Source organism: Mercenaria mercenaria, chromosome 3 (assembly GCF_021730395.1).
Source record: "Mercenaria mercenaria strain notata chromosome 3, MADL_Memer_1, whole genome shotgun sequence".
In the NCBI taxonomy this organism is placed as follows: Eukaryota; Metazoa; Mollusca; class Bivalvia; order Venerida; family Veneridae; genus Mercenaria; species Mercenaria mercenaria.
The window spans coordinates 63,402,055-63,421,831 of record NC_069363.1 but is presented as its reverse complement, the minus strand read 5'-3'; the positions used below and the strand labels follow the sequence as shown (position 1 = coordinate 63,421,831).

The following is a 19,777-nucleotide window of genomic DNA, read 5'->3' as shown; positions in this document are numbered from 1 at the left end:
TACTTTTTCCTATAAGAAAGCAGCGATTACCTCTGGAATATATATCAGTCACGTTTTATACAACTAGTTGTGACTAAAGTATTCAAGCTGCTTATGAGACTACAAAACATAAGTGACGTTACAAGTATATGATGTAAATGGTATAATGTATCACAGCAAAACATACAACAGCGCGCCAAAATAAGCATAATGCAATATATATGACATACCTTTCTGAATTTGTTAATATGATAAACTATACCCGTGAAAAATCAAGCACAAACCTGGGGCCTTTGGGCTATATACCAATAAAAGAAATTGTTCTTTGTTTCATATAAAATTCAGCTACTTCAGAACAATTTTGTTACAGTTTCTAGATTTTCAGACTTGTGTCTATATAAATTTATTAAAAGTGGATAAACTTAGCTAAAACAACAGCAACTTTAAAATAACATATAACAAAAGTTTAAAGTGCCGACGGATTAACATTTTTATTACAGTCAAAGTAATCTTTACTTGCTTCATTATATGTTTCTGCCGCTTATCCATTAATTGATAAACTGTTAGTATGCTGTTTTTTTAAACTCTTCTTTTATTCTTATTATAAATATTACAAATGTAACAACATATTTACCGCATCAGCTATTTTCTAAAGTTTTAATTTACAAGTTAATTTATCTTTTTTTAAAAACATTATCCGGTCCTTCCCCTGTATAATACTCAAATTGTTTCAAAATTATATATGATTAATAAAAGCGATTTCAATATCACAAATTCTAAAATGAAATGAGTAAATAAATTGTAACCCAATATATACCTTAGGTTATAAGGTTTATTATGTCTCCCACCACACAGTGGTGTTGGAGACATATTGATTTACTCCTGTCTGTGTGTGTGTGTGTGTGTGTGTGTGTGTGTGTGTGTGTGTGTGTGTGTGTCACAAAGCTTGTCCGCACTCTAAGTCGAACATTTCTCATCCGATCTTCACCAAACTTGAACAAAATGTGTGTGCCAATAAGTCCTCGGCCAAGTTCGATAACTAACCAAATCGGCTTAGGCACTTCGGAATTATGGCTGTTGAATTACCGAAAAACGCTCAGATTTTAGGCGCATTCCTGGAGCCAAAAGGGCCCCTATACTAATCATGAGTAGCATAGGAGTCCTTTTGGCTCTAGGAATGTGCATGCAATCTGAGTAGTATAGGAGTCCTTTTGGCTTGATGAATGTGCATGCGATCTAGTAGGGCAAGTTGGATAATGAGCCAAATCGGTCTAGGCACTTCGGAGTTATGGCCCTTGAATTACCGAAAATTGGCCTTTTTACTCTTGTCCGTGCTCTAAGTCGAACATTTCTCATTCAATCATCACCAAACTTGAACAAAATGTGTTTGACCATAGGTCCTCGGCCAAGTTCGGTTACTTGCCAAATCGGCCCAGGCACTTTGGAATTATGGCCATTGAATTACCGAAAATCGGCCTTTTTACTCTCGTCCGTGTTCTAAGTCCAACATTTCTCATCCGATCTTCACCAAACTTGAACCAAATGTTTTTGACCATAACTCCTTGGCCTGGTACATCAACTAGCCAAATCGCCTGAGGTACTCCAGAATTATGGCCCTTGAATTACCCAAAATTGGCTTTTTTACTCTTCAAAGGTATATTTGTAGTGAGTAAACAGTATATAAAGACTGATTTGCTATTTAGATGATTAGGCAGTTGTGGGAGACATGCGCTTTTCACAAAAGCAACTCTAGTTTTATCTATGTCTTTGGTTACTGTACTATTTTCAAAATTCCATGGTCAGTGTTTTAAGGGATCAAACAGTTAAGTGTCCATTCATAACACATTCTAATCCTTTAGTTACTAGGATTACTTACTATTTGACTTTGGTTACTGCAGTCTGTTCTGCATTTAAGATTGAACTTCGTTTTTTAAATAAAATCTACTGGGTTTTCCATCTTTTAGGAAACTTACATTACATATAATGTAGACTAATGTATTATAATATTTTTATGCTTAATCGTGCGGCATTTTGAGGCAAATGTATATAGAAGGCTACAAAAGGACTCACTTACAAGTGCATGTGCGCACATTTTGTGCCATATCTACATTTAATTATGTAAACCAACATTGAAATATAAAAATATTTTACTAAGTTAAATTACAACAAATATATGTACACATATTTTAAATAAAATAGTTGTTTCTCATGGTTATTTTAAAGGGGAAGTTTTGAATAGAAAATGAGGGTGTTTTGACCAAAATGGGTGAGTGTTTTGACTAGGTTTAACTAAAATCCTTCACAATTTGAAAGGTCTACAAAGAGTCCTCCTTAAAAGAAGAAGAGGAGGAGGAAGAGGAGGAGGAAGAGGAAGAAGAAGAGGAGGAGGAGGAAGATGAAGAAGAAGAAGAAGATGAAGAAGAAGAAGAACAAGAACAAGAAGAACAAGAACAAGAGAAGAGAAGAAGAAAAAGATGAAGATCTATTTATCTCTATCTATGGTTACTGCCTCAAACATTTTGCGAGTATTATGGGCAGGGTGCACGCCAGGTATTAGTGAAGAATAAAAGTAAAACTGGAAGAAGTCTTCCAGACATAGTGAGACTATGAGACATAGCACGATTGTTAAAATGTTAAAAATAGTAACAGAGTAAAAGAAGGTTAAAAACAACTGCTATATTTAATACTGGAACAGGGCCACTGCCTGCTTGAAGGATTAAAGATCAGGCAAAGTCGCAGTATGCGGAGGTAACCTGTTCCACAGGACTGTGGTGTGAGGGAAGAAGGAGAACTTAAAGAAGTCCAAGTTGACATGAATTTGGCGGAGACTGAGGGGGTACATCTGTCTGGTTAACCTGGTTGGGACTTCTAAGTAAGTTGGAAGTGGTATGGCTACAAGGTGGTGATAAATCTTGTAGAATATGACCAGTTTGGAGTCTAGGTGTCTCTTCTCAAGTGTGCTCCAGCCTAAGGTGTTCTGTAGATCCGTTACGCTAGTGTATCGTGAATAACCGTTTTTAACCCATCTGACTGTGCGCCGCTGGACCATTTCCAGCTTATGTATGTTAACCTGTGTATGGGGGAACCATACAGATGAGGCGTATTCTAATTGTGGTCTGACCAGTGTTTTGTATGAAAGTGCTTTGACGTTTTCGTGATTTGTTTTAATATTGTGTTTAAGGAAAGCTAGTGTTCTGTTTGCATTTGTTGTTATTCTGTTGATATGTGTGTTCCAGTTGAGGTCGTGGCTGATGAAGAAGAACAAGAAGAAAAGAAGAAGACGAACCAGAAAAGAAGAAGAAGAACAAAAGAAGAGGAAGAACAAGATCAAGAGAAGAATAAGAAGAAAAGGAGAAGAAGAAGAAGAAAAAAGAAAGAAGAACAAGAGAAGAAGAAGAACAAGAAGAAGAGAAGAAGAAGAATAAGAAGAAGTAAAGGAGAAGAAGAAGAAGAAAGAAGAAGAGAAGAAGAACAACAACAACAAGAGAAGAAGAAGAACAAAACCAAGAAGACGATGACGTTTATAACTTATGACAATAGAAAAATATCACAGACAATCTCTTCTCTTCATGGCATCACTTGTGCATAGCCATAGGGTCACATGGCCGGGCCTCCTTATTATCTCCCCTTGATACTCTTTCTTGTGTTTACTTCGACGACAGAAAACGGGAAAGTTTTGAAATTTTTTTTTTTTACTCGAGAGAAGTATACATGAGTGTTGTTGCGACGTTCAGTTAAAACAATTTGCATCTTTGGATATTGTGAATACAGGTAAAAATTATGTTACGAGATAAGTTTTAAAAGATACTGCAATATACCGATATACAGCGTCTAGAAGAGACGAATTCGCATCCCACTCGTTTCGTATTCAGTTTACGTACAGTATGTTTGCAACCCGACTATAAATAATTATTAAATAAAAAAAAATTATCTTGTATCATTAAAAGTGTTTACCTCTCAGGTGAATTCTTATTTTGGAAATATGTAACTTATGCACCATTTTTATCAGGTTATTAATAAGACCCGGCCCGGCCCGGCCCAAACCACGGAAATAGCCGATTCCGATTGTACGGAAACCACCGGAAACTTACGGACAGAAGGCCAATATAGTTACGAAGGATATCGTGTCAATATCAACTTACATATTTAGAATTTAGTAAAACTTTATGATGCTCGCGAGGAACTTCTTTGATGAATGGGTCAAGACTGCGTGTTCTTTCTGGTTGCAAAAACGTCTTAAAATAATTTGTAAACTTGTGCACAGGAAGTCGTTATACATTATATATATGCGTTGTTTTGACGAGCCTTCTAATTATTTCCCGAAATTTTGTATCGTTATCATTATATACTATTTTATTATCACGTTTGTCCAAAAAGTTGTTATATTCCGAAGAAAGGAATTCCTCTCGGGCCTCAAAGAGTTTTTGTTTCACCTGTGCATTCCCAAAGCCTAAATCTTTGTGTCCGGTAACATGCCTAAAAATAGGTAGTAAATAGGCAGGTTTTTTTTTATACTTTTTTGTTCAGTGAGACTTTACGGAAATTATTTTATGTAAAAAAAAAATGAATACGAATAATTTCTAATATCACTGACAATTTTTAAAGAATAGAATGAGCAGTTTTTTAAAACTTTTTATTAAAAAGTTTTTAAAAAATCTCAAAGACCATAAAACATTTAGGGTCATGTAAAAAATTTAGGATAGGTCGGGATACCGATTACGCACGAAGAATGCAGCGTTGAATATTGAAAAGTTTTACACACGGTACCCCATATTTTCAAAATATTCCTGTATAAATATATAGAAACAAATACTGAGATAGGTTTGTTCAAGCAATATTCTGAGTATCTCTGGAACTTAGTCGACTGAATTGATGTACGATGAAAGTCACAAATTGAATATATGGTGGTACTTTGCAGTTTGTGACATAGTCTTTGCACTTTCGATAATCGATTTCATATTCAGCAGGTTGCTATGATATTTAACATTTTTTTAAATTTATTTTTTTAATATTTTTTTCAAGTTTACAAGCAATCTCTGAATAAACTGACTTACTTAAGTTATATTCAAATTAGTTCAAAACTATATAGAGTAGAATCGAGATACAAATTTCACCTTTTTCCATTTTTGTACAGATGTCTCGTAATCCGGAGGTCACGGGGTCGAATCCTGTCAACGGATTTTGACCGTGACTCTAACAGTCCCTTCTTTCGGTGCGAGTACTGGTTAGTTTCCAGGAAGCAGTCATCGAGTGTATTTCACATTAGTTGATGAACCAAAACTCGACACAAAAAAAGAAATCTTTTAAATGGGAACAAAATTACCATTTAACTGCACTCAATATATAGAACGATTCACACTGTTTCGTGAAAAAAGACCAAGTAAAAACTTGTTAAGGTTCATTTGGATATTTACCAATGCTCTACGCTTTCAGATTATGCATTTAGATACTTCAAGATTAAACTTCAATGGTTAGACATATCTTGCAAAACTTTGCAATTTATTTAGGTTGAATTGATATATTATTGTATACAGAATGCCCTTTCAGTCAGTTTGCTAGTGCTCGGCATTTTTGATACATAACAACAGAAGAATCGTTTGAGCCCGCTTATCATAATTTACAAATAAGTCTGGAAAAAGCAAAATAAAACTTTGAATGGATGTTGTTTCTTCAAATCTCACAAATTTCTTCATTAAGATTTTTTTTCTTTTTGTAAATTTATCAATATCACAGTGTACTGCAGACGATTTACTCTAACATTGCTTACTTTACTATGGTCACGTGACCACACCGGAAGTGAACTGTACTTGGATCTATATTGAGCAGCTTTAATGCTGTCGCATTCTGAGACCCTACGTTTTGTGAGTTTTTCACTGGTAGAACCAAACCTGTTGTAATTATGCAGATTAAACTGTTTCTCTTTTTTAAATGTATATATACAGAGTAATTGCACGATAGTTTGCAGTTTTTACGAAGGATCTGAGTGTAATCTCCAGATAAAATGGTTTGTTAAACTGCCCATGTGTGGCCAAATCCATAAAGCATCTCAGAAAAGTTTTAACCTTGCATATTTTTTTTCAACTTTGCGGTAAAGAAGGTGTAATGAGCGGGATTTTCCAAAAACAAGTTGCATCCTTCATAACTTGTTTAAATAATAGTAAAAGTTGATCTTCACCCGATATTACATTGTATTGAAAAGGTAAAATTTGTACTTCTTACGCAAGTGGCGTCGAGAAATCACATTTTAGCTCAGCCCTAAATATATATAGTTGTGACGTTTCTGTTTTTACGGAGATTAATTTATTTTTTGGGTTGTCCATTATATCCAAAAAATAATTATGTTTCATTTGGTATAACAGGCCCATTGAAACCTATATATTTTCAAACGGAATGACTAAGTACTGTGTTCTTTTTTTTCACAAATACAATTGTGATAAAAAAAAAATTTGAATTTTAATATGAGCGAAAAATAAACAGGGGTCTCCTTCTTCGTTTTCGCGGTATTATCTTAATTTTCTCCTACCCTATTTTCACGCGCAGCTATTGCACACTCAATTTTTACATACAAATGCTTGTATCTAAGGGAAAAATAAGTTAATCACCAAAAAAAGTTTACAACAGCATAGATTTCATTTTAATTATATTCTTATTTTGTTAGCCATTTTCGATTTCTTTCCGGCCTTTATTGTTACGCGTGTACACCTGAATACATGTTACACACAAAAGCGGCGTAATGAAAAACATAAAATAGTACTTCTTATTAAACATTTTACTGATCGTTTGCCACTCAGTATGTATCTTTTATTTTCTGAAAATGTTCCTGAAATGTTTTTGAATAAAATAAAATTATAAAATGACTATCAGGTTCATTTTCATGCTGCGGCGCTAGGAAAATTTTGACTGTGCATATCAAAGTCCCGACCAACTTAAAAGCCAGAATTAGCCGGGAAGAATTATTTCCTGTTGTGGCCTTTTGGGATTTTAAGCCCATTTTCGTCAGCATTTTATTATACATTTACATTTTAAATACTAAACTCTTTCTCTACAGTAACTTACAATTGTCGCATTGAAAAATATTAGTCACGGATAGAGTTATTTCGAGGGATCACCCTCTCAGGAATACATTATTTATTTTATTATACCGAAAAATTAATGAAATGATTTATTTAACATTAAAAAAGTTATTACTTACCAAATAATGAAGACAGAATTAAGGAAGTTTTACTAGTAAGCACTTAGATATTGTCGTGACTTCACTGTATAAAATACTTTTTGATAGGTATAGTCTTGAGGTTACATATCGCTGTATTTATGGGCATACTTCAACAAAATCAGCAGCAGTAACATTCGAAAAACTGCGATAACTACGGAAGATATAATGAGAGCACTCATTTTCTTAGTAGTTAGTAGAGCAAAGGAGGCAATTATCGACCCCTTAAGACCATAATCTACCGTACATATTCTTACTTTCACTTTCGGGGACAAAGTGACGCATATATTTGAGACAAACTATCATTGGTCGATTTCAACCAATGAAAACACTTGTTACAATACAGAATAAGGTATGGTCTAATATTCTGTCTCGTGACATGTGTCTGCCATTATCGACCCACTTCTGCTATTATCGACCCCCTAGTTTTTTTTTTTTTAAACTTTGAAAACACTGAAAATCAAGCATAATATTATTATTAACTTAATATTATTAAAGTTAATTTTTATTTGTCCTTTATTGTCATAATTGCAATTTGAAGTTATGCAACTGAGCATATAAACAAAGCATCACTTTACTACGATTTCATGGAAAATATTATTTCATGTGTGTTTTTTTTATTTATAAATTTGGTCTTTCATACTATCACAGTTTCATATTTGGTCTTTTGATTGACAAATTGTAAATGTTAGATAATAGTTATTTATATATAACATTAGCCACACACAAGAGATAAATAATTCAAACATTCAAACAAAGTTGATTATCCATTATTATCTACAGCCTTAACAACATATTTTAGCATTCAATTTTTATACATTTAAAATTAACTTTTTTTAAGTCCTCTGGAGTCAACAAGTGAAGTTCTGGTTGCTTAGTACATTTAATGTGCCACCACCCTGGGCATTCATCACAGCCTTTTCACTCATTTGGCTTCCCATTAGACTGACCACACCCCTGACATTGGTCTAAGCTGTCTGCACTGTCCATCATCATTTTGTCCATCAGAGAAATCGTCAAAATCGTCATAACTGTCACTATCATCATAAATGATAGAAACATCAGACTATGACGAACTTTCAGAGACTCTGCGCTTTTTTTCTTTTTATTTTAGGAGATTTCTAATCCTTGTGATCAACTAAAATGTGCATTCATAACTTTATCATGAGTCATCACAGAACATTAGGGTTTCTAACTGACCAATCAGAGAGCTGCATTTTAGAGTACCTGCCAGTTTCCACTTTGGTATAACAAAGTATATTTACAATGAACATAATAGTGACTTTAGAAATAAATATCACACTATTTTAGAAATAAAATCAAGATTTTTCTCTGCACATGCTTCAGATGATGCTACAAACAACAAAACTTTGAAGTTTCATTGAAATTTTATATTGATTTAATACCTTTATTTTAGTTAAAAGTTTGAGATTTTACACTGAGAGTCTATGATAAAGTTCGAGTAAAATGTAATCAATACCCAAGTGAAATAAGTATCATTCCACAATGTTTTGGACATGTTAAAGTTATGAATTAAGTGCTTTTCTCAAAGCAACAAGAAATAATATAAATTTAATTAATTGGGGGTCGATAATAGCAGAAGGTCATATTTTCAATCTGCTATTATCGACCCCCACATAATCTTTCCAGAAGTTGCAAGAGACTACAAAAATGGCTGATAGAAATGGGTTCTATATGTGTATTATAGTAGGATTAAATACAAAATTAAACTGATTCGATCCATTAAAACGGTAAATTTGATTTAACAGAAAGATACCTACCTTAACGGACGATGTAGTGGTTGGCACTGAAATTTATCTCATGCAGTCACACTGTATGTAAACATTCAAAATGGCGCATGAAGAAAATTTGTGATGTAAAAATGACAGTGAATGACATGATCACATGATTTCTAGTAATAAATGTGATTAAGTATCAATTAAGGGTGGGGGGTCGATAATAGAAGAGGGTCGATATTAGACTCCTTTGCTCTAGTTAGTTAATTTCCAATCTGATGGTGATAGTTTCAGCTTAATATTTGATGAAAAATTGTTTTCAAATCATTCAAAAGCAGAAAAGAAAAATAGGCCGGGTTCACACATGTATGAACACAAGATAAAGTAATTTAATCCTATGTATAAATAAGCGCATCGTCTTTCAATCAGTACGAAAGTATCGATCTCTCATAGGGAGACATGAAAATGTAATATCACACGCGCAGAAAAACAAAATAGCGTTGTTGCGCATGTGATATGAAATTATTGTTTTTAACATTAAATCTATATTGATAGTCCTTTCCTTTGTTCTAGATGTAGTCACATGTTCAACGATAAAAAGTCGTATTTTCTCAAAGGCGGAGCCAAACACACGTATTGACCTCCAGCTGTAACGTCCACACGTTATTACGTTGAAACAATGCGACGTCGTATACAATAAATCACGAAAGATGACCTAAGGCTGCAGACATTTGTATCTAATGTTTATACTTATGAGTAGGCTGGATTTAATAATAAAACAATTGTCGCCTTTTATGTGTGGTCGATATGTGGATTTATCGACCTGTTAAAGCGATATCAAGTCGATAAATTCGCCTGAGGTTGATATTGCTTTTATTAGGCCGATAAATCCACATATGAGCCACGCCATGAGAAAACCAACAATGTCTATTGCGATTAGAGAAACCGTTAGCATCCTGACCAGACTGCGCGGATGTTGGTTTTCTCATGGCGCAGCTCATATCGACCTCACCAAAAGGCAATTATTGTATAATATCACATGCGCAGAAATTGAAAATAATGATTGTGCGCACGAGATATAAAAACGCTTGTAAATATGATATATTATTCAAGTTAAACTAATGGGAAAATTGCATTGGACATTGTGTGGGGTATAATAATTTAACATCTGAAGTCCGGGTTCGAAACTTTGCGACCGATCTTTCATATTTTATACTCCAGTCCATTCATTTCTACAACTTACTGTAACTCCGGGTATCATCTCCATACATATCACCCGGTTTTGTTTAAAGCTAAATCATATGATTTATCATTTAATCAACATTTTATGATATTTTTTTTCAGTTTTCTTGTATTTCAGGAACAAAGACCTATTACATAGAGTTATACCTCTTCTGGAAATTTTTACTTTTACTTTGATACTTTTTTATGAAATTTTGTAATTGCCTCCCTTTAATATGAAAAAAATGTAAAAAGTTGACTATTTTTTTTTTAGCTTTTGATATAATTTATAGCAATGTTACCAGCCTGTTTATTTATAATGCATGTAGAAATACTTGATACAAAGGTAACCTTGCTTGGGAATATCTTAGTCGAATTTCTCTGACATATACTACATTTTGTTTTGTGACGGTTAAACTGTACAGTGCGGTGGCTGCAAAAGTCAGAAATTAAAAAGCAGCCACTCAGCCACAGTAAGCTTGTCCAGGGAATATCTATGTATAATTTTTGTCTTATAATAAATGAAGTGGCCAGGGGTCAGGTAACCGGACCTCTAGACCCTGAGTCTAGAGGTCTGATTACTGAACCTCTAGACAACCCGTACAGGGCAGGCTAGAGGTCCGGTAATCAATATGAATACTGATTTACAGTATTTACAAAGAGCTAGACTATAATTTTATCTAAACAGGAGATGATTTCAAAAATTTATTTTCATATTTTTTCGTTGTTTCAACATGTTCTGTGCTGGTTGTCTAGAGGTCCGGTAACCAGGTCTAGAGGTCCGGTGACCGGACCCCTAGCCTCTACCTATAATAAAGGAAGTGTCTATTGGCACAATGGTTTTTAGCTCAACAATTTGAAGAATAGTCTGAGCTATTCTACTCACCCTGGTGTTGGCATCCGGGTCACACCTTGGTCAAAGTTTTGCATGCAAGTATGTATAGCTATCATTTAAAGGCATATAGCATTGAAGCTTATATTTTCTTTTTCTAAGTCAATTACCAGGTCCCATAACTCTGACATGTATTTTGGCCAAATTATGCCACCTTTCGGACTTAGAAAATCCTTGTTAAAGTTTTGCATGCAAGTTCATTGGGTTTTTTTTAGGTCGATTTGGGCCTAATCCCAATGAAAAATAATATGTTTTATTCCCAATTTTATGTCTAAAACTCCCAAATGAAAGTTGGAAAAAATGCCTGGAAATTTTCACAATTTAACATGACACAAAAATTGGGGTCTGAAATCAAATTTGTTGATGTTGATATTAGGGTATGGTTTTGGTTTGTTAAACTGTAGATTGTAATTACTTCCCCTTAAACCTCGTCATTAAAATGCATGATAATGTAAGCATCTGTTGATTATAAACATGCCAAAGTACGCCCAAAATTGATGTTTTGTTCGTCAGATAGACCGGAAAACTACAGATTCGTTTACCGCTTTAAATTATCACACCAGCAACGACAACATCTAGTCAAAGTAAAACCAGTTGTAAAAATATAGAATAAACTAACATTTACAGCATCAGTGGCTGGAATCTGCATGACGATTCAGACAGCAATCTAAGTGATAATAAAAAAAACACAAGACACAGTCATGTCAATTGTGAATTTCTATGTATTGCAAGCTCAGTCAGAGTTACATGTTTGCTTGTAGAATGTTTTTTATTGTTTTCAATGAATAAATATTGATAATTTTACATGTACTATCTTTTACCATAAAATTTGCTTTTTAAAAAAGTATTGTTAGTTCATTATTCCTGAAATGGACATACATTTTTGTATATTTAGTGACATACTGTTCCCTTTTCATGCCCCCCTTTGAAGAAAGAGGGGTATACACTGTTTTGCAGATGTCTGTAGGTCGGTATGTAGACCAATCCGTTTCCGGATGATAACTCAAGAACGCTTGGGCCTAGGATCATGAAAGTTGATGGAGAGGTTGGTCATCACCAGCAGATGACCCCTATTGATTTTGAGATCAGTATACATGTCAAAGGTCAAGGTCACAGTGACTAGGAACAGTTTAACGGTTTCCGGATGATAACTCAAGAACGCTTTGGCCTAGGATCATGAAAGTTGATAGGGTAATTGATCATAACCAGCAGATGACCCCTATTGATTTTGAGATCAGTAGGTCAAAGGTCAAGGTCACAGTGACCCAGAGCAGTTAAATGGTTTCAGGATGATAACTCAAGAACGATTTGACCTAGGAGCATGAATTTTGATAGGGAGGTTGGTCATGACCAGCAGATGGCACCAATTGATTTTGAGGTCAGTAGGTAAAAGTTCAAGGTCACAGTGACCAGGAACAGTTTAATGGTTTCCGGATGATAACTCAAGACCGTTTGGGCCTAGGATCATGAAAGTTAAAAGGAAGGTTGGTCCTGACCAGCAAATGACCCCTAAAGATTTTGAGGTCAGTAGGTCATAGTGTCACGATAAACCGGTATACCGGTATATTGCAATATGTTGCCAAACTGTATTGCATCGCGATACGCAGCCAACATACCGGTTTCCTATGGTATTTCCTCGCATTTTTTCTTTGTCAAACACGTTCCGCGAACTGCCATTTTTTTCATGGTTCATTCAATTGAAATATTAGTTAAAAAATTTAATCGAATAAATAAGCGTTCCGGGTCATGCAGGCGCTTACAGCAGTTGATTACCGCATGTATCCAATCTTTCTATGACAATGATTAGATATAAACAATATGGTAGACAAAAGTGCCTGCTTTAAAATTGTCGCAAACAAAATGGCAAAAAGGGAAATCTAAGGTCTCATTTCGGGTTAAAATTCGATCTGAAGACAAAGAAAATTGTTAATGCTATTGCAATCTGTTGGTTGTGCAATGGTACCGTAAAATACAAGGACGGGACAACTAACTTGAAAACGCATATAGACTGGCCTTCATCCGAGTATGAAACCGAAAGTAGTGCACTATTGCACATGTAGTAACTTTCACAGTGTAATTGACTTAAAACAGTTCTGCACACATATACATTTCTTATGTTACTTTCTAGTTTATGTTTATAGTCTTGAAACCCTCATATATTTCTAGTCAAAACCTTGAAAGTGATACATTGTATTTGTTTTAGCTTATCTTTACTTTCTACAACTTATTTGAAGAGTATGGAGGTGTATAAAGGTTTTACAGGATTAAAAGAATCTCAAGTCATAGCTCTAGTTTACGAAGCAATATATTGTGTTACATATTGCAGTACGACGATAATGTATTGCAATATATCATGGTATGCTTCAGGCGTATCGTGACACCCCTAGTAGGTCAAAGGTCAAGGTCACAGTGACCTGGAACAGTAAAAATGTGTCTGGATGATAACTTGAGAATGCTTGGGCTTAGGATCACGAAACCTAATAGGGAGGTTTATCATGACCAGCAGATGACCCCTATTGATTTTGAAGTCAATAGGTCAAAGGTCAAGGTCACTTTGACCTAGAACAGTAGAACTTTTGTGCCTAGTGACCAAATAATTTCTGTCCCTTGTGGAATTACTGAATGCATCAAGGGGGGCATTTCGTGTTCTACAAGCTCTAGTTACTTAGAATTCAGTTAAATTTTGATGCTTTTTCACTATTTCTCTGTTGTTACTAAATGGATTTTATTCACGATGCTGGCACCAAAATGCTATGAGTTATGCCCCCGTTTTACTAGAATTTAAGGATCAAGTTGAGATGCACTTCTGCTCTATCTCACTTATTTGATTCAAACTTAAAATAGTTGCTCCACACTTTTAGCCACATGATAAGACAGAATGTCATGGTGCATTACTTTTGCAGAAATTTTCCATGAATTACAACCTTTTCATACTTATTTAATGTTTTGATACATTTCTCTTTCCCTGTTATTGCTAAATACTTTTTACTTAAGCAATTGTTCAATGTATTCATCCACACAGTAGTAAATAAATACTCCAGTGACAACTCCTCAGGTGTGTGCCCAGTTTTCACTATCCAGCATCTAAATAGTCAAGCGCTCTGTCTCCTGTGACAGCTCTTGTTTCTTTTTCTAGGTCAATAACCAATCTCACTTGATCAAATCCCAGAACTATGATATGCATTTTGAGCAAATTATGCCCCCTTTTTGACTTAGAAAATCCTGGTTAAAGTTTTGTGTGCAAGTTACAATCTCCAAAACTAATGTAGATATTGAATTGCATAATATTTACTACAGTATAAATTGTCATATATCATGCATACATCTTGCATAAAGTTAAGCACTGACAGCCATATACTGAATTTTCTTAACCATTTGTTAACTTTCTGTCTTCTTAGTCTTACTTTTCTGTATTCTGTTGCATTTGACTTTTAGTTTTTACTAATTTGTTTTAGCTCGATTGTGATGAAAGCTTCAAGCTTATTGAAACCACTCTCGAGTCTGCTTCCTGGAAAAACCAGTACTAGTGTCATATGAGATGTCATGGTCGTGACCCCAGTGGGGCTCAAACCCCTGGATTGAGCGGCCGACACCTTATCCACTAGACCACCGCCCCGCTTGACTTTTTAGCTCACCTGTCACAAAGTGACAAGGTGAGCTTTTGCGATCGTGCGGTGTCCGTCGTCCGTCCGTGCGTCAGTGCGTGCGTCCGTCCGTCGGTAAACTTTTGCTTGTGACCACTCTAGAGGTCACATTTTTCATGGGATCTTTATGAAAGTTGGTCAGAATGTTCATCTTGATGATATCTAGGTCAAGTTCGAAACTGGGCCACGTGCCGTCAAAAACTAGGTCAGTAGGTCTAAAAATAGAAAAACCTTGTGACCTTTCTAGAGGCCATATATTTCATGAGATCTTCATGAACATTGGTCAGATTGTTCACCTTGATGATATCTAGGTCAAGTTCGAAACTGGGTCACGTGCCTTCAAAAACTAGGTCAGTAAGTCTAAAAATAGAAAAACCTTGTGACCTCTCTAGAGGCCATATATTTCACAAGATCTACATGAAAATTGGTCAGAACATTCACCTTGATGATATCTAGGTCAAGTTTGAAACTGGGTCACATGCCTTCAAAAACTAGGTCAGTAGGTCAAATAATAGAAAAACCTTGTGACCTCTCTAAAGGCCATATTTTTCATGGGATCTGTATGAAAGTTGGTCAGAACGTTCACCTTGATGATATCTAGGTCAACTTCGAAACTGGGTCACATGCGGTCAAAAACTAGGTCAGTAGGTCTAAAAATAGAAAAACCTTGTGACCTTTCTAGAGGCCATATATTTCATGAGATCTTCATGAAAATTGGTCAGAATGTTCACCTTGATGATATCTAGGTCAAGTTTGAAAGTGGGTCACGTGCCTTCAAAAACTAGGTCAGTAGGTCTTGAAATAGAAAAACCTTGTGACCTCTCTAGAGGCCATATTTTTTATGGGATCTGTATGAAAGTTGGTCTGAATGTTCATCTTGATGATATCTAGGTCAAGTTTGAAAGTGGGTCACGTGCCTTCAAAAACTAGGTCAATAGGTCAAGTAATAGAAAAACCTTGTGACCTCTCTAAAGGCCATATTTTTCATGGGATCTGTATGAAAGTTGGTCAGAACGTTCACCTTGATGATATCTAGGTCAACTTCGAAACTGGGTCACGTGCGGTCAAAAACTAGGTCAGTAGGTCTAAAAATAGAAAAACCTTGTGACCTTTCTAGAGGCCATATATTTCATGAGATCTTCATGAAAATTGGTCAGAATGTTCACCTTGATGATATCTAGGTCAAGTTTGAAAGTGGGTCACGTGCCATCAAAAACTAGGTCAGTAGGTCTTGAAATAGAAAAACCTTGTGACCTCTCTAGAGGCCATATTTTTTATGGGATCTGTATGAAAGTTGGTCTGAATGTTCATCTTGATGATATCTAGGTCAAGTTTGAAAGTGGGTCATGTGCCTTCAAAAACTAGGTCAATAGGTCAAGTAATAGAAAAACCTTGTGACCTCTCTAGAGGCCATATTTTTCATGGGATCTGTATGAAAATTGGTCTGAATGTTCATCTTGATGATATCTAGGTCAAGTTCGTAACAGGGTCATGTGCGGTCAATAACTAGGTCAGTAGGTCTAAAAATAGAAAAACCTTGTGACCTCTCTAGAGGCCATACTTGTGAATGGATCTCCATAAAAATTGGTCAGAATGTTCACCTTGATGATATCTAGGTCAAATTTGAAACTGGGTCACGTGCCTTCAAAAACTAGGTCAGTAGGTCAAATAATAAAAAAACCTTGTGACCTCTCTAGAGGCCATACTTTTCGTGGGATCTGTATGAAAGTTGGTCTGAATGTTCATCTTGATGATATCTAGGTCAAGTTTGAAACTGGGTCAACTGTGGTCAAAAACTAGGTCAGTAGGTCTAAAATTATTAAAATCTTTTGACTTCTAAAAATAAAAAAACCTTGTGACCTCTCTAGAGGCCATATTTTTCATGAGATCTTCATGAAAATTGGTGAGAATGTTCACCTTGATGATATCTAGATAAAATTCAGAACAGGGTCACGTACCTTCGAAAACTAGGTCAATAGGTCAAATAATAGAAAAACCTTGTGACCTCTCTAGAGACCATATTTTTCAATGGATCTTCATGAAAATTGGTCAGAATTTTTATCTTGATAATATCTAGGTCAAGTTCAGAACTGGGTCACATGAGCTCAAAAACTAGGTCACTATGTCAAATAATAGAAAAAACGACGTCATACTCAAAACTGGGTCATGTGGGAAGAGGTGAGCGATTCAGGACCATCATGGTCCTCTTGTCTTTAGATAGCAATGGACGTTTTAGCTTTTAACCAACTAAATAAATAAATTTTCATACTATCAGCTTGAAGTATCTGATATGGTTAGTGGCCTCCATGGCCAAGTGGTTAAGGTCGGTGACTTCGAATCACTTGCCCCTCACCAATGTGAGTTGGAGCCTCACTTGGGACGTTGAATTCTTCATGTGAGGAAGCTATCCATCTGGCTTATGGAAGGTTGGTGGTTCTACCCAAGTGCCCACTCATGATGAAATAATGCAGGGAGGGGCACCTGAGGGTCTTCCCCTACCATCAAAGCTGGAAAGTGGCCATATGACCTAAAATTGTGTCAGTGTATTAAACCTAACAAAGCAAACAAAAATAAAACTGATACAGTCTGCAACTATTCAACTTTATATTTAACTGAAAAGGAGAATTAGTTAGTAACAAACTTGACTGCACTGTAAATGTTGTACAGTGAAAACTGTCTAAAATGTCTTTCACACACCCTCTCCCCTATCCCCCTTCGGGCCTCCCCCAAAAAGTCATTTAGCACCAGTTCTTCTATCCAAAAATTACAACCTGTTGTCTTCCAGCACTTCCACAAATTTTATATCACCTTGTGTTCAGACATGTATCACACTTTTTTCAAATGTTAGTCACCCTGTTTTTCAACATGAAATTGTGCATCACCTGGCGGAGTAGAAATAGCAGTGTCATCTCATAAAATAGTAGCTTATTTTACAATGTCATCATTGCAAAGTGTCATCTTACTGTTCAATAACATCATGTCTTGCCAAACACTTTTATTGGATAAATGATTTTATAAGTCAACTGCTTCTGTTATAATAGCGAACTGATTTCATAAATAGACCTCAAAGTCATGCTGCATAATTATGGAGTTCATAGGGAATTGATGGTACTGATTTTTCGTTGCCAAGTGGGATCGATCCCTGTACGGTAACATGCGGTATATAGAATGAGATATATACTATCGAATTAGAAAATGTGTACTTCCGGCATGTGCACAGTTTAATCATATTTTATTGTATATATATATATATATATATATATATATATATATATAGTAGAGAGAATTAATTAATACGAACTAAATCACCACCACAATATACCAGACCAATTACGGCAAAGCGCCTAGCAGTAGAAACGAACACGCACATGCCACAGCAAGTCCACTAACCCAATAAGATTAGTTTCGATACTGCTTTATATACGAGCCCGAATTGTACTACACATTCGTACTGGTTCAACATTTGCATATATATACTCAAATCTCTGTTTTCATGTCTCACAAATCAGTAGTGACTTTTTAGTCTTTATAACTGATTGGGACCAGAGAAGCTATATTTTCTCTCTCTGAAAGTTAACTGGATCTCGAGGATACATTGAATATATATAGATAATTTGTGTTAAGGGATATAATTATATTCAGAACAGTTGACTTTCCCATACGTGAGATCCGCTAGGATACAAGTTCGCATTATAAATTATTATATAGTAGAGAGAATTAATTAATACGAACTAAATCACCACCACAATATACCAGACCAATTACGGCAAAGCGCCTAGCAGTAGAAACGAACACGCACATGCCACAGCAAGTCCACTAACCCAATAAGATTAGTTTCGATACTGCTTTATATACGAGCCCGAATTGTACTACACATTCGTACTGGTTCAACATTTGCATATATATACTCAAATCTCTGTTTTCATGTCTCACAAATCAGTAGTGACTTTGTCATGTATAATGAATTGGACAGAAAGCTATAATTTTCTCTCGCTGAAAGTTAATCATGGATTTCGAGGATAATTAATATATATAGATATGTGGTTAAGGATTATAAATAAATCACAACATATACTACCATACGTGAGAAGATCCGCTAGGCAACAAGTTTGCATTAAAATAATTATATAGTAACGATAATTATTTAATACAACTAATCACCACCACAATATACCAGACCATTACGGCAAAGCGTCCTAGCATGAACAACACGCACATGCCACAGCAAGTCCACTACCCATAAGATAGTTCGATACTGCTTTATATACGACCCCGAATTGTACTACACATTCGTACTGGTTCAAATTTGCATATATATACTCAAATCTCATTTTCATGTATCACAAATCATAGTGACTTTTTAGTTTTATAACTGATTGGGACCAGAGAAGCATATTTCTCTCTCTGAAAGTAACTGATCCGAGGAAATAATTGAATTATTACTAACGTAATCCTAGTAATTCAATTATAATTATATCAGAAAGTTACTTAATCAATAATCCCCCAAATACAGACATTACGAAAGCGCCTTAAATTATATATATATATATATATATATATATATATATTCTATACACACAAATACAACAGGCATACATAAATACATCAATGTAAATATACAAAAGAGTTGGGCCGGAAGTTAAAACAACATTATTTGAGGCCCTCAAATGTTTTCAAATTTTATGGGATGAGTTAAAGCCTGATCGATTCCCAACTGAGGCAGTGCCTAATTATGTCTACCACCACACAGTGGTGTGGGAGACATATTGATTTACTCCTGTCTGTGTGTGTCTGTTACAAATCTTGTCCACATTCTAAGACGAACATTTCTCATCCGATCTTTACCAAAGTTGAACGAAATGTGTTTGACCATAAGACCTCGGTCAAGTTCTATAACTAGCCAAATTGGCCCAGGCACTTTGGAATTATGGCCCTTGAATTACCGAAAATTCCGCCTTTTTACTCTTGTCCGTGCTCTAAGTCGAACATTTCTCATCCGATCTTCACCAAACTTGAACCAAATGGTTTTGACCATAACTCCTCAGCCAAGTTCATTAACTAGCCAAATGGCCCAAGCCACTTCAGAATTATGGCC

At 35.3% G+C, this 19,777-nt stretch overlaps 1 protein-coding gene across 1 annotated transcript in view; it reads left to right on the top strand.

Moving 5' to 3' along the window:
- Positions 1-3,605: 3,605 nt before the first annotated feature.
- Positions 3,606-19,777, top strand: part of LOC123524545 (eyes absent homolog 1-like) — a 178,896-nt gene continuing 162,724 nt past the window's right edge. Inside the window, exon 1 of the mRNA XM_053538733.1 lies at positions 3,606-3,750. The gene's annotated coding sequence lies outside the window, so the exon portion shown is untranslated. The remainder of the gene's footprint in view (positions 3,751-19,777) is intronic.